This window comes from Lagopus muta, chromosome 15, assembly GCF_023343835.1.
Source record: "Lagopus muta isolate bLagMut1 chromosome 15, bLagMut1 primary, whole genome shotgun sequence".
Taxonomy (NCBI): Eukaryota; Metazoa; Chordata; class Aves; order Galliformes; family Phasianidae; genus Lagopus; species Lagopus muta.
This window is the reverse complement of record NC_064447.1, coordinates 3,637,666-3,657,869: the sequence shown is the minus strand read 5'-3', so window position 1 is coordinate 3,657,869 and position 20,204 is coordinate 3,637,666. Positions and strand designations below refer to the sequence as shown.

The 20,204-nt window shown below is 37.9% G+C and overlaps 1 long non-coding RNA gene across 1 annotated transcript in view; it reads right to left on the bottom strand.

The window, feature by feature from the left end:
- LOC125700944 (uncharacterized) overlaps window positions 1–19,656 on the bottom strand; it is an 88,762-nt gene extending 69,106 nt beyond the window's left edge. The window contains exon 1 of the long non-coding RNA XR_007380099.1: window positions 19,611–19,656. This is a non-coding gene — a long non-coding RNA (uncharacterized LOC125700944). The remainder of the gene's footprint in view (window positions 1–19,610) is intronic.
- Between the last annotated feature and the right edge of the window lie 548 nt (window positions 19,657–20,204).

Sequence of the window (20,204 nt, the reverse complement as noted above, 5' to 3'; positions counted from 1 at the left end):
TTACTTGGTATTACTAACATTAATTCACTTCTCTTTTACCAATCTTCTAGACCATCCATCTCTTGCTGGATAACACCAGGCTTTTCTATATTAGCAGTTCCTTGCAGCTTCTCTTTTTATCAAATTTCATTAGCACGTTGTTATGCCAAGCATACTGTTGAAAAATTATCAGATGAAATGAAAAATGACTCAATACAGCAGTGCCAGTACAGAGACACTGGTAAGAAAAGCATTATTTGGAACAACGCAGCACTATACTGACACTTGTATAGCAGAGAAGGTTACGGTGCATTCATACCAGATACACGAGTGAAACATTCACCAGGACAACCTACAGAGAAAGAGAGAAGCTGGGCATAGTGGTACAGAGTTACTCCTGGAAATTCTGCAGTGATTCTCAGACTGGATGGATACTCATCTTCGTATAAACAGAGGCAAAAAATGGAGCATTTCTGTTCAAAATAATGACATTCATCAAGCTACAGTTTGTGAAACATTGATTTAATACTCTATCTCAAATTCCATACACAAAAGTACTAAACTGTCAGCCTGTGAAAACCTGAAAATTACCTAAAAATTTCAAAAGATTTTTATTTTTGCTTACATATCTTAACACAGATATTTACTGCTCTATTTCTATAACTGATTTCTTCTTCCCACCAGCCCTGCTCCCCTCCCAGAGTTCCTCAAACTTCTGATTTCTAGACCAGCAGCCGTACCTTCTGTCACACATGAGAAACAAGCAAATGAAGACATGAGAGTACAGACATGTGTGGTTGGGAAAGAATAGCAGTCTGGAACTGACTTTTTGCTGTAGGCTTTTACAAAAACTGTCTGTATGTCACAGTGTGATTGCTCAATTAAATCCTCCAGGAAAGTGCTGCCAGATATCCTGCTCCTTAAGCAGAACACACACTGAGATCCATAGCCTGAAACACAGAACTGCTTTATTTATTCCCCCCTGGGCAATAAGTGCTTACCATCCTACCTGGCATACCAATGGCTACCTGACTCTTAGCCTCAACAGGAGATGCAGTGACAAAATCTGCTAATAATTTAGGATATTACAAGTATTCACATCTAAATTAACAACATAAAATTTCTTCTTCTTGTCTTACCTCCCCCTGCTTTCCCTCTTTTTGGTTTCTGACATGTTAAACTCATTCTTACAGACAGGTGGGGATAAGGACAAGCCATGGAGAGGAGAACTGGAGTGTAAGCAACGTGCCTGTCACAACTACTGGATCTTGCTTTCTAAGGCAGGTGGCTTCATTCTACCTGTCATAGCTTATTGTTCTTAGCAGTGATTTGTATTAAGCATAATGTTCTTTTACTTTCTCTTGCTGTGTCTCTGACATTTTTTATACTACTAAATAACAAGGCAATTTCAGCAAGAGAAACTGTAGCTTGGGTGAGGGACTCCTCCCTTTCCTCCAGTAAACCCTCTGTGACATAGAAAACATGGTCATATGCCACTTTCACAGGGAAACAATAGTTTTGTGCGTGTATGTGCAGTAGAAGATATGTGAAACAAATCATCACTAAAAATGTTTTTTTAAAATATTTACTACTCATAAGAGTTGTACACACTTAGTTACTTCCTATTCTGCATAAGGAATCCTGTGACTACTGCTGCAAGTGGATAACATCGCAAATAAAATAAGAAATCCTTTAAATTGCTAGGGTTTTTTTGTTTGCTTGTTTCAGCATTTCAAAAGGTTTTCTCTTAGGGTGCCTGAAGAAGCGTGCATCCATAGCTTTGATTCCCCCGAACTGCACAGTAGACAGACACACTTGTAAGACAGCTATGATTTGCACAAGGGCAGGAAAGCGACAGGGCTTTACGAATGGCTTGGCATTTATACAAAAACATGAAATAGTACTTTTAATTCATCTTACAAAGTTCAGGAAATTTTTACATTTACGATTTGATAATAGCTGTGCTGCAGCTATTCTTAATACACAAATTCACGTGCACATTGGGACAGACAAGCAAGATTGATTGCCCGCTGTTTTCTCCCTTTTTCATTTGCTTGGAGCAGCCCTTAGTCTGCTTCCTGAGCATTCAGCACATACTTCTAATTGTGATTCACACTCCATGCTGCTGAACAGAATTTGAGTTGTTGGAGCTAACTTGTAACGGGTGTACAAGAAACTGGCCTTATGCTGACTATCCCTCTCTACTTCTGCACTTCATTATGTGAACAGTTAAACCGCTGATGAACATTCAGCAGTGAAGCAAGCTGAAAAAAAAAAAAGCCAACAAAAAAAAAAAAAACTATGTCTCTCTAATAACATCAAAGTGTAAGGTCTGACAATTTAATGTTGATCAAATTTAAGGAAATAAGCAAATCCATGTTGTATTACTTCCTAAAGCACCATGTCTGTCAAATATGAGACTGCAGCTAGTCAAATTTAGTGAAGTAATCGTGATAAATAGAGCTATATATCTCAACTGTTCATTTAACGCATTTAAATATCTCCTCTAAGCATACGTAAATAGGCATGCAAGAGTTATTATCTCCCCGCTAAGCCAGTTAGGATTCATTAGGTTCTAATCACTGACTTCATGCTTTCCAATATCGCTTTTAAAAAGCAATCTGAAATTAAGTTTTACCTCTACATCCTTTAGACTACCAGGAAACCCTAAACCTCCAGTTATAAACCTAATTCTTACCAGGAAGGTGAGACTTAATCTAACAATTACCCACGTAAGGGTTTCCTTTGTTGTTTTGTGTTCTTAATACTGTGCTCATTAATGCTAAGATAAAACTCTGAACTAAATAATATGTGGTAATTACAGACTTGGACTTATGTTAAACTGGCTGGGAAGACTTCAAGAGGCATTTACATAGCAGCTCTTCCCTTCGCAGCAGTAAGCAAGCAAGCCGAACTGATAGCCTGTAGAAAAGAAGAAAATTGGCATGGTGTCATCTAAGCACTGAAAATAAATAGTGATATGTTAAAAGCTGAAGTTTAACTTCAAAATGTCGTGTGCAAATTAAGCCAGCTAACAAAACTCATGGGTGGGTGCACCCACATATAGAGAAGCGCGTAGACAAACCAGAACTGTTAAATTTTAACTACTTGAATAAGCCACTGTATGGATATACACGATGCCACGTGGGGAACTTGCCTGACTCAAAACTAACAAATCCTCATTAGAGAAAACAGGGTGGATAAAATGCTCTTTGTAGGCAATTGCTCCTGAAAGCCCATCTGAAAAGCTCTCTGGATATACCTTACAGCTTTCTCACCGGATCTTGCACAACACCAGACAGAATATTCTGTCTATATCAGTTGCACATGACTGCCCATTAAAAGGATTCAATATATTAAAGACATACATGAGTGGAATAGAGAACAGGTAGAATCAAGAGTCATATTTCCTAGATATGTATCTTTAATTAAATTTTGCTCAGTTTACTTACTGCAATGGACAACAGCATTAGATCACTCCAAGCATATGGAAGCTCAGTCAGTATACAGACAATGAGTAAGCAGCTGATGAAAAATACATCTCCCCTTAGCTACATTATGGGAGTAGTTATGACGCTCAGTTAATACTGGCTAACAGTATAAGATACTTAACTAACTTTGCCATATGAACAGAAGGCAAAGTGTGGAGTCATTATGTGTAATTCACTACTATGAAGACTTTTGTCCATTGTTAGGCAAGACTCAGGCTGGGGGATGTGCCCCCATTGCATGCCTCCTGCCCTACTGACACTTAGGGTCAGATCTCAAGCTTGTATCCCTTACCAGCTGGTCCACCTTGAAGCTCACAACTGAATACACACACATCCTATGCACAAAAACTCGGGACAGAATGTCTGTAGGATCTTTGCTAGAACCAAAGAGCTTTGGCTCTCCCAGTAATGGCCCCAGCAGCTTAGCACAGTGCTCGAGTCCACAGCCCTGACCAGGTTGCAGGAGCTGCCATCAGTTCCACTCATGCATCTCTGCTCTGACTGCGACTGAGAGCCACCCATTTGCTCCAAGAGCTTTCTATGAGGTAATCTGAGTAAACTAATAGAAAACAGATCCTCAAACATTTCTTTTTACCCATCACAAAGGATGCTGTATGTTCAGGTGTCTGTTACAAAGCAGACATAAAATGATATTTTTCTCTCAAAATTTAACTGCACTTTTACAGAAAAGGCTGCACTGGATAGAACTTGCAACTTTTTTTTCCCTTTAATATTGGGAATAAATCACACTATAATAAGGGAAAGCAGCAGCACGTAATTAATTGACCATAAGAAGTACAAAGCTTTTGTTAACAATAAAAACCTTTGAAAATTGTTAGCTGCCCTTCTAGAAGTAAATCCAAGCCTGATTTATCCATACTGCTAGCAAAATACCCACATATACTCCTGCATTACAACCTGTGGCAATCTTTTCAATTTCCATAATTTAACCAAAAGCAGGATTACCTCCTTCTTAGATAGTAGAAGTTCACGAACAATTCAGAGCGATATGCAATAAGCCATATCTGGAATCCAGGATAAGCAAAACATCTTTAAGTAAACTGTTAAGCCACTGAGAGCTTTTACATGGATTCTCATAAAAATTACCTTGGTGCTCCCTGCTTAGCTTCTTAACTTAGCAAGAAGAAAATTAATTAGAATGAAAACAGACAGAAAGACCTAGCAAATTTTACTTCTCACAGCAATAATTTTGTGCCATTATACAGAACACAGGTGAGAGAGTAGCATGGAAATGAAACTACTCTTTTCCCATCTCTGCTTCACAATAGCTCAGAAGCAAAACCAGCACCATCCATTTCACCTCCAAGCAGTAAGCTCAGTTCTTTTTTTAAATATTCATATTATGCCAGAATAACATAAAAACAAATGATGAAGCAAAAAAAGAAGATAGACTTAACTCCAATGTCCTGCAGTAGCTGCAATAATTGCATAGCCAGCTCATTATATAAAGTTAGTCCCTTGAGCCTACAACGTCCCAGTTAAGCGACAGTAATAGAAAGCAGCTGTATGAGGACATTAGGTCAGCACAATCATTAGCCCCTACAATTGCACCACTATCACTCCTCTTTGACAGCAAGGCTTTCACACATCATCAGGCTCCTAAACAGGAGGTCAAACATTATGATGAACTTAACCCAGTAACCCATTAACAATGAACTGCGTGGCTCAGAACTCCAAGGAAGTCCACATCTCTGGAAACTTTCAGGAGCTTAATGAATTTCAATAGCTCCCTATGCCCTCACCTTTTCTGTCTCTGTGGTTGCTCTGGAATTCAGTTGCAGATGATCAGTAAGGTAAAGTTTGTTAAGGAAAGGACTGTAAAGACAATTAGCAAAGTGCCAGTAACCAATAGTTTTGATGATAATAACCTTTTGTTTCCCTGAAGTTTAATCTTAGCATCTCTCAGAAATCATGCAACAAACAAGAATAGATTATTTAGAAAACAAAAGTTGTACAAAAGATACCTTAGCAAGGAAAAATTCCAAACATCGCAGGGCAAAACAGGGGTTATAAATAACAGCTGTGACAGTTACACCAGCAAATGACATGAATTCTTTCCTTCAAACAACCTGAAAGATTCTCCTAAGTTATCTCAGCAATAACCCTACAGCTCTCTGACTCAGCCTCCCTGTCATTACTGCCAGGGCCCACTCTCAGGTCTCCCAGCTCAACCTGGGCATCAACAAAGCTCATGGTACAGGGAGGCAGCACAAGGATCCTCTGGAGTATGCTGGAAATATGGACATGGGACAAGTTGAGTTCTAAGGGAGCTAGATTGCACTGCTAAGCCTTACTTCAGTCCCCAGGAAATAAAGGAGAAAGTCTTTTTAGAAGCTAGTTCTGGGCACACAAAAGACGAGAAATGATCAGAAGGAGCCAGAACAGATTTACAACAGGCAAATCCTGTTCAAAAAAAAAAACAGATTGCCTTCTGTGATGAAATCAGTAGTATCCAGGACACTGGGAGAGTAGAGCACATTACCTTACCTTCATTTTCAATGTTTTTGGTATGACCTCCTGTAGCCAAACCGGTAGGAAAAGGACAGGAAAAGATTGCCCACAGTGGAGCTGCCAGAACCATCCTTGGAGACTTTCATCACTCATCCAGACGAGGCTCCAAGCAGCATCCCCTACCTCTGCACTGCTGTGCTGTAACCAGCTGAACTTTGTTGATTTCTATTAGTTGAAGAACTGGGCGATATGTGCATGGATGCCCATATTCTGAGGGAACATTCTGCCTCTTACATAACTGATATGCTCATGGTTAGAGTCTGTAACAGACAAAAACGAAGACAAAGTTCTTTGTCTGTGTGTGTATTCTGATTAAAAAGGAAGCCTGTGAAGTCGCCAAGGTTTTCTAAAGTCTTTACACTCATTTACACCTTTTGCAGGTGTGAGTTAACGTGTCCCCAGTGTGCCAAGCACTTTTGCAATACTTAGGTAAAGCAAAGGCCCTTCTTTTTTTGTCTTGATGAATTTCAGTCAGAAAAAAAACAACCCTTCTATCAATGTCAAAGCCTAAATAAGTTTGACTAGATGCTGATGTTCTTCAAATTGTTTCTACTAGCAATAGTTCTGGATGGTTTGTTTTCAAGAAATTAATGGTGATACACCAAGGTCATAGTACCTCTGCTGCAGTGAACAGATGTTACCATATTAGTGCCACATTCCAGTACTGTGCTAAACTAGAGCTACTTCTGGTTGTCATTGTATGAGGTGAGGAAAAACCAGACAAACAGAAAAGCCCTGTCAAATATATTCAGCCTAAAACACAAACATTTGAAGAAAAGAGCTACTGCAATTTTAAATTCCATTATTCACAGCCTCATCAAAACACACAAGTCAGATATTTTCATCAAATCAAACCCAGCAGAACAATAAAAAGAAATCTTTGTTCTTTTATAGTCATAGAAGCTGCTATAGTCATTTACAAGCTGCTATTTATTCCTGATATTGACAGCTTTAGTATATACGTAGTTCATGTTGCTCTGCTACACTGAGGTAGAAACAGACTTATATTTTTCCATCTTTTTTTTTTTTTTTCTTGAGATTATTCCAAGCTAGTCATGGTTACTCTTAGCTTTGTTAAACCCACATGAGATTATTGTGGTGAACCCTTCAAAGGAGCAAAACAGTGATGCTTCCAAAGGCAGGATGTGCAGGATGCAGTAGCTTGTTGTGATGGAGGAGGGTTGAAATAGGTGGAAACTGAAATAAACACTTCCTTAATAATCTTGTAACAACCACACTTTTGACAGTGCATTAAAAATAGGGCTGAGTATACCTCAGTGATGAAGGCAATGAAGTAATGCACCAAGATGAAGGAACACACAGCAGCTTTACTTCAGAAGGATGTTTAAGATTTTTGGTCACTGTTGATTAAGAGTTAATTATTTAAAGCATTTTCTTTTAAGTAGCTTTACTATTTCTGAAGGACATTGTTAGAACACACTATTTAAAACTCAGTAATACCTTCAGAGCTACCGTGAACAAAGGTTCAATGCATCAGAAAATTCAAGATTTTGAGCCATACTTTCAAACATCGAACATCAGACAAAAGGCAGTTACTTTCACTGGGAAATTGATAGCATCGGGCTGAAATGCCTAGCTTTCTAAATCAATCTTGCAGTTATTAAAGGAGACATGAAATGACCTGAATCAGCCAACAGACTGCTTATACTAATCGTTGTCATTTGTACTACTCCGAATGCTTGCTTCTGTGAGGTTCTGTGCTTCACACTTCAGCTCCATCTCACAAACTCTTTGCTATGTAAATAATCTTTTCTTGAGGAAATACTAATTGTAACCTCCTAAAGCTGGAAACTTAACCGTATGTAAGAATTGTTGCCTGTCATTTTGTGATGTGAACCAAGATGCAGTTCACATCAGGACGACAGCATTGCAATATAAGCTTAAGAAGTAAGGTACGTAAGACAAACAGAAAAGCTCAGCTCTTAGGAAACCTTTATACATGCAAACTTCAAAGCATATTCACCAACTTACAGAAAGAATACATAAAAGAACATGCATAAGAACTTTTTGCTCCCTTCCTACTTTACTTCTCTGCAAGAGACAGTCAGTTTATACATGCAGGCTTGAAGTCACTGTCCGTGGGTAGAAATGATCAGGAGAAAGTTTGATACAGAAAGTAGAAAATTAGTAGTTCAGATTCCAATGAGGTTAGAAAAACATACTTTCAAATTATGAATTTTGTGTTCAGTAATATTGCTATTTTAAGTTTTTAGCACTTCTTATGCTTCCTGACAAGAAAACGGGAGCAAAATGATGGTAACTGTTTTGAACAGTAGAAGGGGTAAACAGAAGGAAACCTGTTTTAGGTGTCCAAACTTAAAAGACCATTTGTATCAAGTTTTTTTATTGTTTTTCTCTAATACAGCACGAAAAAGCATGAATGTGCCTTTGCTAAATGCAACAGGAAAACTGAAAAATCCAGCACTTAAATATGTGGGAATTTTAATTAGTTCCCCCTCCACAAAAGAATTTTTCAACACATGGTGTATTCAGAATAATCAGATTTCTATACAAGTTCTCTGCCCCACAATCCAGAGTTAATGCATGAATGATTAAAAAAAAATAAGTTCATGTGAAAGCATTTAAATTACAGTATTCCTCTTAAAACTCCCTTGAACATCAGCAGTAGATAAATGTAAAAGATCGGAAGTCAGGCCTCATTAAAAAGTTCTAACAGATCAGAAAAGCAGTAAGTGCATCCAGTTCTGTTTTATCCAGAGAACACTACGAGTCACAGAACAGCATCTTCAGACAATCATGTTTTATTTTAACCAAAATACACTTGTTATAAAAAAAAGTTCCTGAAGTAATACTAATACCAAAGGTGACCTTTGTGCATTTCAGCTTGTCTGTTTTTTCTTTCAAAGCACATTCTTATATAAACAAAATTCTAGCAGACAAATGAACACTTATTTGATTAAGCCGTATCTGTTTGACCTGTGTGCTGATCTCAATCCAGAGAAGATTCTTCCAAAACAGGTGAAAGTTCTCCTGCTTGTAGATGAGTCTTGAATTAGACCACTACATCTTTTTAGACTAAGGGAACGATATAGGGCTCCATCAGTTCAAAATTATAACCCAGGAAAAACAACAACCACCACCACCAGATTCTGTATTCACATCAATATAAAACAAATGTAAATTCTCTTTCACTAAAAGGGCACACACACATTGCAGTGTTAGGTTACCTCTTCATTTTTTTTTTTTCATTGCATCTCAGAAGCAACAAAACACATCAACTCGCAGCGAACCTGAACCCAGCACCACACAGATGTACAATAATATGCACTGATGTAGAAAATGTGTGTCTTGGTCCTGGGAAAGATACTTGCTAAACATTTGTTAGTTAATTTTCTATTAATTTTTCAGCATTAAAAAAAAAAAAAAAACATTTCTTCCTGGAAGTGAATTAAGTTTTCTCTATTTCCTTATGAATTTATATTCTGAGCTCATCTGTACCACATGTTCTTTATGGATAATGAGCAAGGCAACTTCACTTAGCTGTCACTGTAGAAGTGAAATGTTTACAGTCTGCATTTTGGAGATCCTGGCAGCTTACATTCTAAGAATCCTTTTTTCATTCCTGACAATAAGCATTGCTTTAAATTTCTCTTAAGCATGAACAGAAAATGCTATTTGAAAAATCCTTGAACTTTGTTTACCCCCAGTAATGCTGTTACAAGAAATGCTAGTTCAGATACATCATGCTGATGATGTTTCATGAGATGTGACGAAGACCATTAGCTACCTTAATGCCTTGCAGAACTTCTTGGGAAATTGCAAACATCTCATAATTAATTAGCAGGGAGATAAATATCTTTGTCCATGAAGCTTATGAACAAAATACCCATTATATGACTTTGAATGTATTTCTCCCAACACATTTATTCAGCAGTACTTTGAGGACATGCTACTGAGATAAAGAAAGCTCAATTTCAAGCCAGTTTTGAGCAGCTGACCTACTAAATTCACTAAACATATTTCTCTTTGTTTGCCTCTCTGAACTCATCCCTTAACAAAGTACAGATGAATATGTCTATTGTAAAGACTATTTTCAGTTTTCATTTCCATGCATGCATCCAGTCACAGTCTTAAAATGACATGCTTAAGCCTACGGGTCCTGAAAACACCATCTTTTATCCTTCATTCTTGGTAAACCTCATATAGCTTGAATTTATCTTTGAAACGTGACCAAAAGAATTTCACACTAGATTATCCTTCATTGAAGTCAAACGTAAGATTCATTGTTGATACAGTTCAAAGGTTATTGCTGTCTAGTTTTGAATTTGCTCTAAAAAAAGGCATAGAAGTGACAAACTCCTCTTAGCAGAAAGGATAAAAGTGCCAGCATACAGACTTCAGCAAGTCTTTTCTTTGCAAGCTTTGCCCTTCCATTAATCTGAGAATATTTGAACCTACTGGGGTTGCTCTCTATAAACAATCAAATTTTACACGTAATTAACAATATTGCCTTCTATATATTAGATCATTTGGGCCCATACTGTAGGAAAAACATTTTACTGAGTGTTGACAATTCAGTTACCTTCAGAATTGTTTTTGAGTTCTCATTTAGAGAAACCTGGCTCGATTCTCCAAATTGTTGGATTTCTTTTGCTCTTGTAACAATATCATTGGATGTTCACATCAGTATTAGCAACAGAAATCATTCAAAAGCTCTTCATGTTTTGTGTTTTTTTCATTAATATCTGATTCACAGGTGAAATTATTAGACTTGTATTTTCTTATTTGCAGATCTGCATATCACTCTATATATAATGGGTCGAAATTTTTCATCACTATAATTACTATTTTTAAAAGAATTCTTAAATGATATCTAAATCTGAGTTTCCAGCGTATTACTCTAAAATGACTACTGAAGTAAAACTCTTTGCAGAACACAGTAACTTTTGCCACCTTATACAAACATTGTGATATAAGTTTTGATCATATGAATTAGTCCAATGACACACCAACGTGCCTTGAAAAACATGCTTAAATTCAACCCCTCACTTTGTTTCTTCAAGCATCAAGTAAAGCAAAACTATTGAATGTTACAAATCCAACCTTGCCCTAAAAGGACTCAATTAGCAGTGCTCTATGTGTGTTATTTCTTTTCCACTCTTAAATTCAGCTTAATTCAGAGAACAGTCAGTTAGAAGATGGTCCTAGTGTGACTGAAGTGTGAGAGGGGAGGTGCATGTGTGGGTAAGTCCAAGATGGCAATGAATTAAAACAAAGGCCCAATCATTAGACTCAGTCTTGAAACCAAAGTCACATCATAGCACCAATAGCTAATTCTGCACTGGTACAAACATGTTTATATGTTGAGGAAAATCAGCTGTAGTGATTCAACAGTGTAACTAAGCTAAGATATAAAGTTACTCACTTCTATGAATAATTTCTGGAATTGAAGAAGTAAAAAAAATTAGCTTTTTTTTCCCCCACAAGCCTTTGTATTAGCTTTCCTCCTAGCTCTGTTGAATTGCTGTTTTTTCATCTGTATAGTTTGCACCACCTTCAACAGATGCACATCAATCAGCTGCCATGCAGTTATTATAATTACTTGGCAGAGGATGCTGTGCTGTCTGTGACATGCTTTCTGTTTCCCTCCACAAACACGTCCTGACTTCTCAAAGAGCTTCTGCCCAGAACTCAATATGAAGGGTCAAGTGCAGCAACAAAAAACTTGAGTGCAGAAAGGGGGATTCTGCAAACCCATTTTACAATGAGCTTTTAGAAAATGAAATCCATCCATCTGCATCTCTTCCGCATATTCTACAGTTTACTACTCTTTGCAAGACCTCTGAAGCACGTCTGCAGTCTTTCCCTCTGAGCCAGTCTCCTTGCGCAGCTTCCTGCCCTTGTACTTTCCTGAGTCAGCAGTCCAGTGTATTTAAGTTATTCAGTGCACACCATCTAGAACTAGTTCAGCAAAGTCTTTATCTTAAACAGTGGTACTTTCTAGTGGTTAGAGACAGCTGAAGTCGGTAACGCTTCAGCAGAACAACTTCAGTGCACTTTCATATTTGTCCGAGTTGTCATTTTAGTAAATCTATTTTGTTTTTACAATTGCTTTCCATGAACTGGCTAGAAGATAAGGTTATAGGCATGAGTCTTCAAGGATATGACATGCTTTGAGAGCTGCAGGCTCTCTGTCACTCATCTTTTCTGGACAGGGTGACTTTGTTAGTATTTTTTCTATTTTTTAATTAATTTTGTTTAACTTAATGGTGACCCTAGAGTTCAGAAACATTCATGTGCCAGTATGAGCTCTGCCTCACCCTCATCATAGTTCTGTGTCACTGAAGACTAATAGTACATAGTCATCAACAATATTCAGTACAGCATGTTAAGTCAATTCAAAAAGACTAAGAAATTGCAAAGCATCAAAATATGTATTCTGTTCTTTAATGCTGTGAAAGAAACATATAAAAAACACTCACACACTGATTGCAGCATGCATGGTAGCAGCATCAACACTTAGAAGCTTGGGGAAAAAAAAACCTAAAAGGCACTGAAATTGCCAGATCGCAACAAAATAACAAGAAGGGATGGTAATAAAGGAAAAAACAGCAGTGATGAACACACCCAGGGTTGTTCAGAAGTCACGAGACTGGAAGACAGAACAATAAGCAAACACTGTTCCTGCGCTTGGGATTCTGAAGTTCCACAGATGAAGGAGACAAAAGCCTGACTGATGTAACTAAAGCAAGGCGAATGACACTTGTAAGCCGAGTGACACTGAGGTCTACGTATTTCCCTCATTTTCTCTCTGATATAGTTTGTTAACGTTGAGATAATACTAAACAGCTAAAACTCCAGTAATAGCAGTGATGCTAATTCCACTCCCTTGCTGGGTTTACATGCTGATCTCCTGTCCCATGGGATAGCCTGCAACCAGTGCTTAACCACTCTCCCAGCATCCAAAGAGAAGGGGTCCACCACACGAAGAAGCTGCAAGCAGGAAATTCTCTCAACAGACCAGAAATTGCAGAGAAATGAGATGGGGGCCTTCAGAGCATTCTTACATAGGAAATACTTCTTTTGACTTCAGTTTGTTTTCTCTCCCACTGATGAGAGAACTCTAGTAGAGCAGCTGCTCTCATTAAAACCCACAGAGGAGAAAAAGAAACAGAAGGATTCGTACAACTCCTAATGCACCCATCACCCTGTTTTGTTTTCATTTTGTTTAGCAGCAAGACAAGATGCTCCTCTACCCACAGCTTGCCCTCAGAAACACAATGTACAAACCATGAAACATCCACAGAATTTTTGCAATCCGGTTTATTTTCTCTTAGCCAGTAATTAAAACTTAAGGGACTTTGAGAGCAGAGTACTAAAATTTAGCTAAACTTTTCTTATTAAAAGAAGGAAAATCTCCAATAATTAGCTCTTCCCCTAAATGCTTTTTGGCTCTCATTAAAAGCAAAGTGCTATGCTAATATACCTTGTCTTGCAAATGTCTCACAATTCCTGCTAATAGAATTAAACCCAATTCTCAGCAAATAAACTCTCAATGCAGTTAATGGAAAACAAGGATCAGAGCTACTTTGTGTGAGAATAGGTCATTACCACAAGTTCCTAATTACAAGTGTCTTAATGCATAATGTAAAACACAATCTTATGTAAGCTCTTAAAAATTAAAGGTGTAGCAAGATGAAAGATCCAATGTACATTCTGGATGCCTTGAAAAAAATACATTGAAGACAAAGAATAAATCTGCAAAATACATCAGTTCATTCACTTACCCTTCAAAAATACATGAATAAATTATGCAGTTTGCAAGAATGCAGAAAAGGATTTTGTCTTGGGACATATTCTGACACCAATTTTATTTTGCCTCCTTCTCAGCCCCCTTGAAAGAGAATGTTTCACATCTACTGATCAACAAAGGATTAATACTCTCCCCTAGAGTATGCCCACCCAGCCTGGCCTTGAGCATTTCCAGGAATGGAGCACCTGTAATAAATCACAGCAACCAAATCACAAAATACAGGACTTGCAAGTCGATGTTCTGCTGCTTTGAATGATTTCATAGCAGTTGTGCTTGTCTGATATTTCATGAATAATCTGGAAGAGTACTGCACTTAATGCAGTCCATAATGCAGAGCTCCTCTGCAAGCCAAAGTGGACTGCACCTTAACCAAAGCTGATCATATAAAATGCTGTTACAAGTGAAATCAAACTTTTTTATATAGAGATTTGATTTTTTTTTTTCCTAAAAATATTTCACATACATTTATTTTCATGAGAATTTTTATCCAAAACAGTTCTCAGTATGACGAATACTAAATGCTCTGGCTAACTCTGGATGCAAGGAATTTACGTATGACACAATTGTAAAGGTTCAAGATTTTTCATCGGCAAAATCACTAAATGTTGTTGCTAGATTCATACTGCCTCTTCTCATCATCATCATTAATGCAACAAGTGGCTTCCCCTACCCCACTGATGACAGATCCTTTAAGAGCTAAGCTCTTCTTGCTTCTTCAGCTTTGTAGTTGTTTTCTCCCTGAAGGGCATATAAGCACAGATTGGAAATTAGGGCTATATGAAAGAAAATTATTTCCCATTTGGATGCCTATTGCATTGTACCAAAACCAGAGCCTGGAGAATCCCATCACTCAAACCAACTTCCTGAGATTCATGGAGAAAAATGATTACTTAAGAGCAGCAACAGACTAGCAATGCCTGGTCACATAACCTCTTGCTCAGCTTTACAACCAAAAGGTAGCAGTAAACCTAACTGGTAATGGAGGGGGTTTCTACTAGGCAGTACAGAATACATCTACGCTGAGAAGTTTTGACTTGAAGTTAATACTTGAAAAGAACAAACAGGAATTGAGGCAGAAACTCCAAACTTGTACAGATAAAGAAGGATGGGAGTGACTCGAGAGAAAAGGTTCTCAGGAGCATCGATTAACAGAACAAATACAAGGAATAACCAACCTTAGTAGAAAACAACCTTAGTAGAAAACAATGATTTCACATTTCTTATTTTCCAAATATTTTTCAATAAAACCCAGCATAAACAAGAAGTAGTAAACCAGTAAAAGAAAGTAGTAAAAGAAAAGTAAAAAAAAGTAAAAGAAAAGTAAAAAAAAGTAAAAAACCAGTAAAAGAAGTAGTAAACCAGTAAAAACCAGTAAACGTGCTTGCTCATGGGGACTTTTTAAAAATCTGAATAAGTTGTTATGATGAAAATAGGAAGTAACGCGACATAAAAAAATCTTGTCAGAATTTAATCTCTCTTCCTTTCTCCTGATTAAGTTATCTAAGTGCTGCAGCTTCTGTCACTTATATATATATATATATATATATATAAAATATATATTATATATATATTATATATATATATATATATATTATATATATATTATATATATATTATATATATATATATATATATATATATATATATATAAAAAACATCTTCAAGCTCTCATGGACAATGGCCATCCTCCCCAAAACTGAAGAGCTCTGGACTCCACCAGAAACACACAGCATGAAAGAAATGAAATATTTCTGCAAGTGCTTGGGATTGTATGTTGTTGAATGTCAGTACCTTTTCACCTCTGCATTCCCTTGTAACAGTGCATAATTAAGAGTTAGAAAATAGTTGCAACTATAAATTTGTTACAATAAATAGCTTTCCATATAATTACTCAACAAATACTGCACCCATCATTTTAGTACAAATTATAGTGAGAGTGGTGTAAGAGAAATAAATCGGTTCTATTTAGTAACTGTTGGGAGCAACACGAACAAAATAGACATGGATGAACAGTCATCTACTGTGAAGCATGGCAACAGCTAATGTTGAAATCCAAAACTATGCAAAGGGTTAGATACACAATGTGCCAAATAAGCCTTAGGGAATTTTCTTGCATCTGAATTTTGCAACATCTGCATTTGTCAGCCAAAAACATATATTTGCATGAATTGCTATTTATTCCCCAAACTCACACAGACTAGCATTCTAGGTCAGAGCTGAAATATTCTCTTAGCCCTTGAAACCTGAACACATTCTTTCCAAAAAGATTTGGTGCATACATAATATGTCAGATGACCTTGTGTCAATCTCAGTTCATACAATATTTCTTTACCAAAACCTAAAATTACGCTAACATAGAACCAAACAAATTACTCAAAGAAGGTTGAAAAATGGTGACCTGTTATCTGAAGTGAATTCTTTTCTGCATTCAGCACTACTTAAATTGAACTGGAAGACGCCATGGCAAATACTCCCTCCCTCCATTCACACACAGTATATCCTATACATTACTTTCTTTCACAGAATCACAGGTTATGGAATGGTTGAAGGCACCTTGGGTCCTTCCATCCCAGCAGAGCCACCCAGAGCAGGGCCCAGGCCCATGGAAGAGACCCCAAAGCCTCTGGGCAGCCTGTGCCAGGCTCTGGCACTGCACAGCACAGCATTGCTGCCTGATGGGCAGAAGGAACTGCTGTGCTCTGGGTTGTGCCCAAGCCAGACCAGAGGAGCTGCTAAAAGGAGCCTGGCTCCCTTCTCTTAGCACCCTCCCTTCAGGTACTGATGGACATTGATGAGATCCCCTGAGCCTTCTTTTTTTCCAGGCCACTGATTCATATTTGAGCACACAGCTGTGAGATAAATAGAAAATAAAGCAGCATCCAGGATTTTAATTTTAAACTCCTGAGCTGTGAACAGTAAGTTCCTGAATCACAAGACAGGATAAAAATATAACGAAAAAAATAAAAGAACTGCTTAAAAAAAAAAAAAAAAAAAGAAAAAAAAAAGAAAAGAAAAACAGTAAGTTGCAAGACAAGTAGCACAGATGTCTGCAATTAGGCACTGAGTTGCAGACTCTTTGCCACTGCATCACTCCCACATCCCTGAGGTCACCCCACAGGAGAGAGTGAGAATGGCCATGGTGCAGTCGCAACTCGCTGCCCATGAATTCTGGATAAGTATCTATTTAGCTGGTTGTGGTACAGCTGCACGCTCTGAGACCCGTGTGGCAGCACCACAGATTCTTGGCTACTTGTATTGCTGCCCATCTGCCCAGATGGCACTGGGCCATGGCTTTGGCCATAGCAGGGGAGCCACGGAGCTGAACTACCGAGAGGCTTGCAATGAAAGCACAGTGTAAATAGCACTCCAACCATCCATCTCACAGAAGCATTTCTTTTGGTGACAGAACAGACAGAAGCCTTTGCACATTTAAGGATACATTTCTACTTAAAATTATCTGACAAGCAGAGTGTACAAGAGCTGTAGCAAATAAATGGTTGTAGGTGCATGCCAACTTTCACAAGAAGCTGAGCAACGTTTAAGTGCTTTTACACAATTGCACAGCTTTATCTGAATCATTCAGAATAGCAAAATTCATTTTAAAAGTCATTTCCAAAGAAGATGACTACAGAAGTTGTAAATGGGCTTAAAAGTCCAATAAAACTCAAATTTATTTGGCACTTAATCGTAGAGGTGCCTCCTTGCCCACGGCAGGGCAGTGGAACCAGATGGCCCTTAATAAGGTCCCTTCCAACCAAAGCCATTCTGTGATTCTACGATTTCAGTGATGATGGATCACACACCTCCAGAATTTTTATGGTGGTTTTGTTAAAATTGTCAGTCAGAAAAACTTGAGCTATGGGATAAAGCTTAACTGCTGTAAATGAGATCAAGGTTTTCTCTGAGTAAGAAACCGATGTCAGCTAAGTGATGGATCTAGACTGGCTCGTCTAACTGTCTGATCCACTTAAACCCCTCTGAGGCAGTTTCAGGCAGAAAGGGGCACTGTGTCACTCAGGATAATTTCAGTACCCAACAAACAATGATTTAGTAGGACAGCAGCTACTACTCTCCTGGAAAATTATTTTTATGCTTTCCTAAATTAAAATTTCCACTATCTTAAAAAGGAGGAAAAAACTCTTCTCAATTTCTCTTCATTTCCAGAACATCTAGAATAAACAGTTTGATGAATTAACTGGTGCTGAAATGACTTCTCATTTGCTTTGTTAGTTTTTTTTCCCCTCTATCATGAAGCACTCATTTTAAGCATTTCCACTCCATTGAGTATAATTCACAAAACTAACAGTGACCCTTGAATAAGAATTTGACAATTCAATGAGATTTGGTACCGTGCTGCTGAGCATACCACAGGGTCATGGTTTCACTACAGCCCTTTCAGTCACCAAATGAAAACCAGCTGGCTGCATCAAGCGCATTGGTGGACTGCAATGTCATCCCTACAAAACAACTTTCTGCACAATTCCTGCAAAAAAGACATCCAAATCTATTTTCTCAGACACCTTTCTATAGCCAATTAAATACTTAGAAGAGTGTTGTTAAAATCTGAAAAATTAACACAGTGGAAGGGCAATACAGGAGTGTGTAACAGCAAAGGGACCAGCAGGGATAGGATTGTATTGCAAAGGAAAAGTAAAGGTGCACACCCATCAGATGTAGGCTCACAGGAAAAGACTCCATAAGGGAAGGATCTCCAACCAGAGATCCTTCCTCAGTGGCAGTCAGTCCTTAAATGAGGTCTAAGGAAGGTGCAGCCAGGCTCCACCCCTTCAGTCTCAGCTGAATTGCCTCCACCTGTGCTCCCAGGGCTGACCAGGTTCTTTCCCATGTGCTCAATCAGTGGCTCAGGCCAGGACTCAACAGTTATCACACAAGTGTTAATGATTATTTGATGTTATGGGATTATTTGGCCCTCCCTGTGCACTGAGCACTAGCACCACTTGCTCCCTGGTTGCTGCAGTGACTGTTTTACCTCTGGGGGATGAACAACACGAGTCACATGTACAGCAACCACAAGTTCTGACAGAGTCTGGAGTTCTCAATTCATTTGCCCTGCTACTACCTGTTCCTTATATCTAGTGGAAACTTAATGTATTTACGGGTTTTATAGAAGATAACAATCTTGCAAGTTTTGTTTTGATCCTCTGTCCTTAACAACATAACCTGAACATTTCTCCAATGCTGAGGCTGAAAACCTGGCTAATTTCTCATGGTACATAAGAAGGTAGGACTGTTGCATTTTTAGACCATTCCAACACTTTGCAAGAGAAAATTAAAAACAAAAATGAACCAGCAAGAGATAAAAGATAAAATTATCTCCAAATTTCAAGTGCTTACACAAAAAAATACTAATAAAAGCATTCAAAAATTCAGAATATTGCACACAGCATTAATAAAGGTTTCTGCTTTCTTACTGCTCACCTTTAACACAATCACAAAAAGAAGATGCAAACTCAAGGACCGGAGCCAGCTCATTATCAATATAATTAACAAATCTGGTTAATCTCATGTTCCTTTAAGTAGAGTTTTAATATTATTTAAAGGAAGAGAAAGTAGGGACATCTATTACTGGAAGTCTATCATCTGGGCTAAAATTAAAAATAACAGCAGATCTTATCAACTTCTTTTTTTTTCCTTTCTCTCTGAATTTGTGAACGTTTCTAATAACTGCCCTAGACAGGTGGAACTCCCTAATGCAATGGAAAGCACAACAACGATAACAGAATAGCACAGTCCAAGGCGACAACAAGTGAGGATATGCCCAAATGTAGAAACAACGGAAAGAATCTCCTTACCTTTAAAACCTCACATAGGCAAAGATCTCCAGCCAGAAACCCTCACCTCCACTGCCAACCCTTAAATGAGGTCTGGGAAGGGGTGGATCCTGGCTCCAGCCCTTGTGGTCACTCAACACATTACTTGCACCTGAGCTCCCCTGGTTTGGCCCTGCCTTCCTCCCAGGTGCTCAATCACTGCTTCAGGCCATGACTTAGCATTTCCACTATAAAATGTAAGGCACCAAAGTATTCCAAAGATCAATATATGAAACAAGGGAATTTTTTATTATCTCCAAGAAACAATAGGGAAGGTTTGTTTTACTTTCACAATCAGTATATTAGTTATTTTTTCTCTTTTTGTATTTTTCTTTTGTAATCCCTAGATGAATTTACTATAAAATTAATTATGGTGAATAGCATTGAAGATAATGAATTTCATTTCAATCATATTCAAATGAGATGTATGAGGAGATGTTGTAATAAGAGACTCCTTTAGAAGTTCACAAATATGTACTGTTTCTGATTACTGTAGTCCTATATCTGGAGATAAATTCTCCTCAGATGTAGAACTTTAAACTTCTGAAGGCAGTTAAAGGGAGTGCATATTCTAAA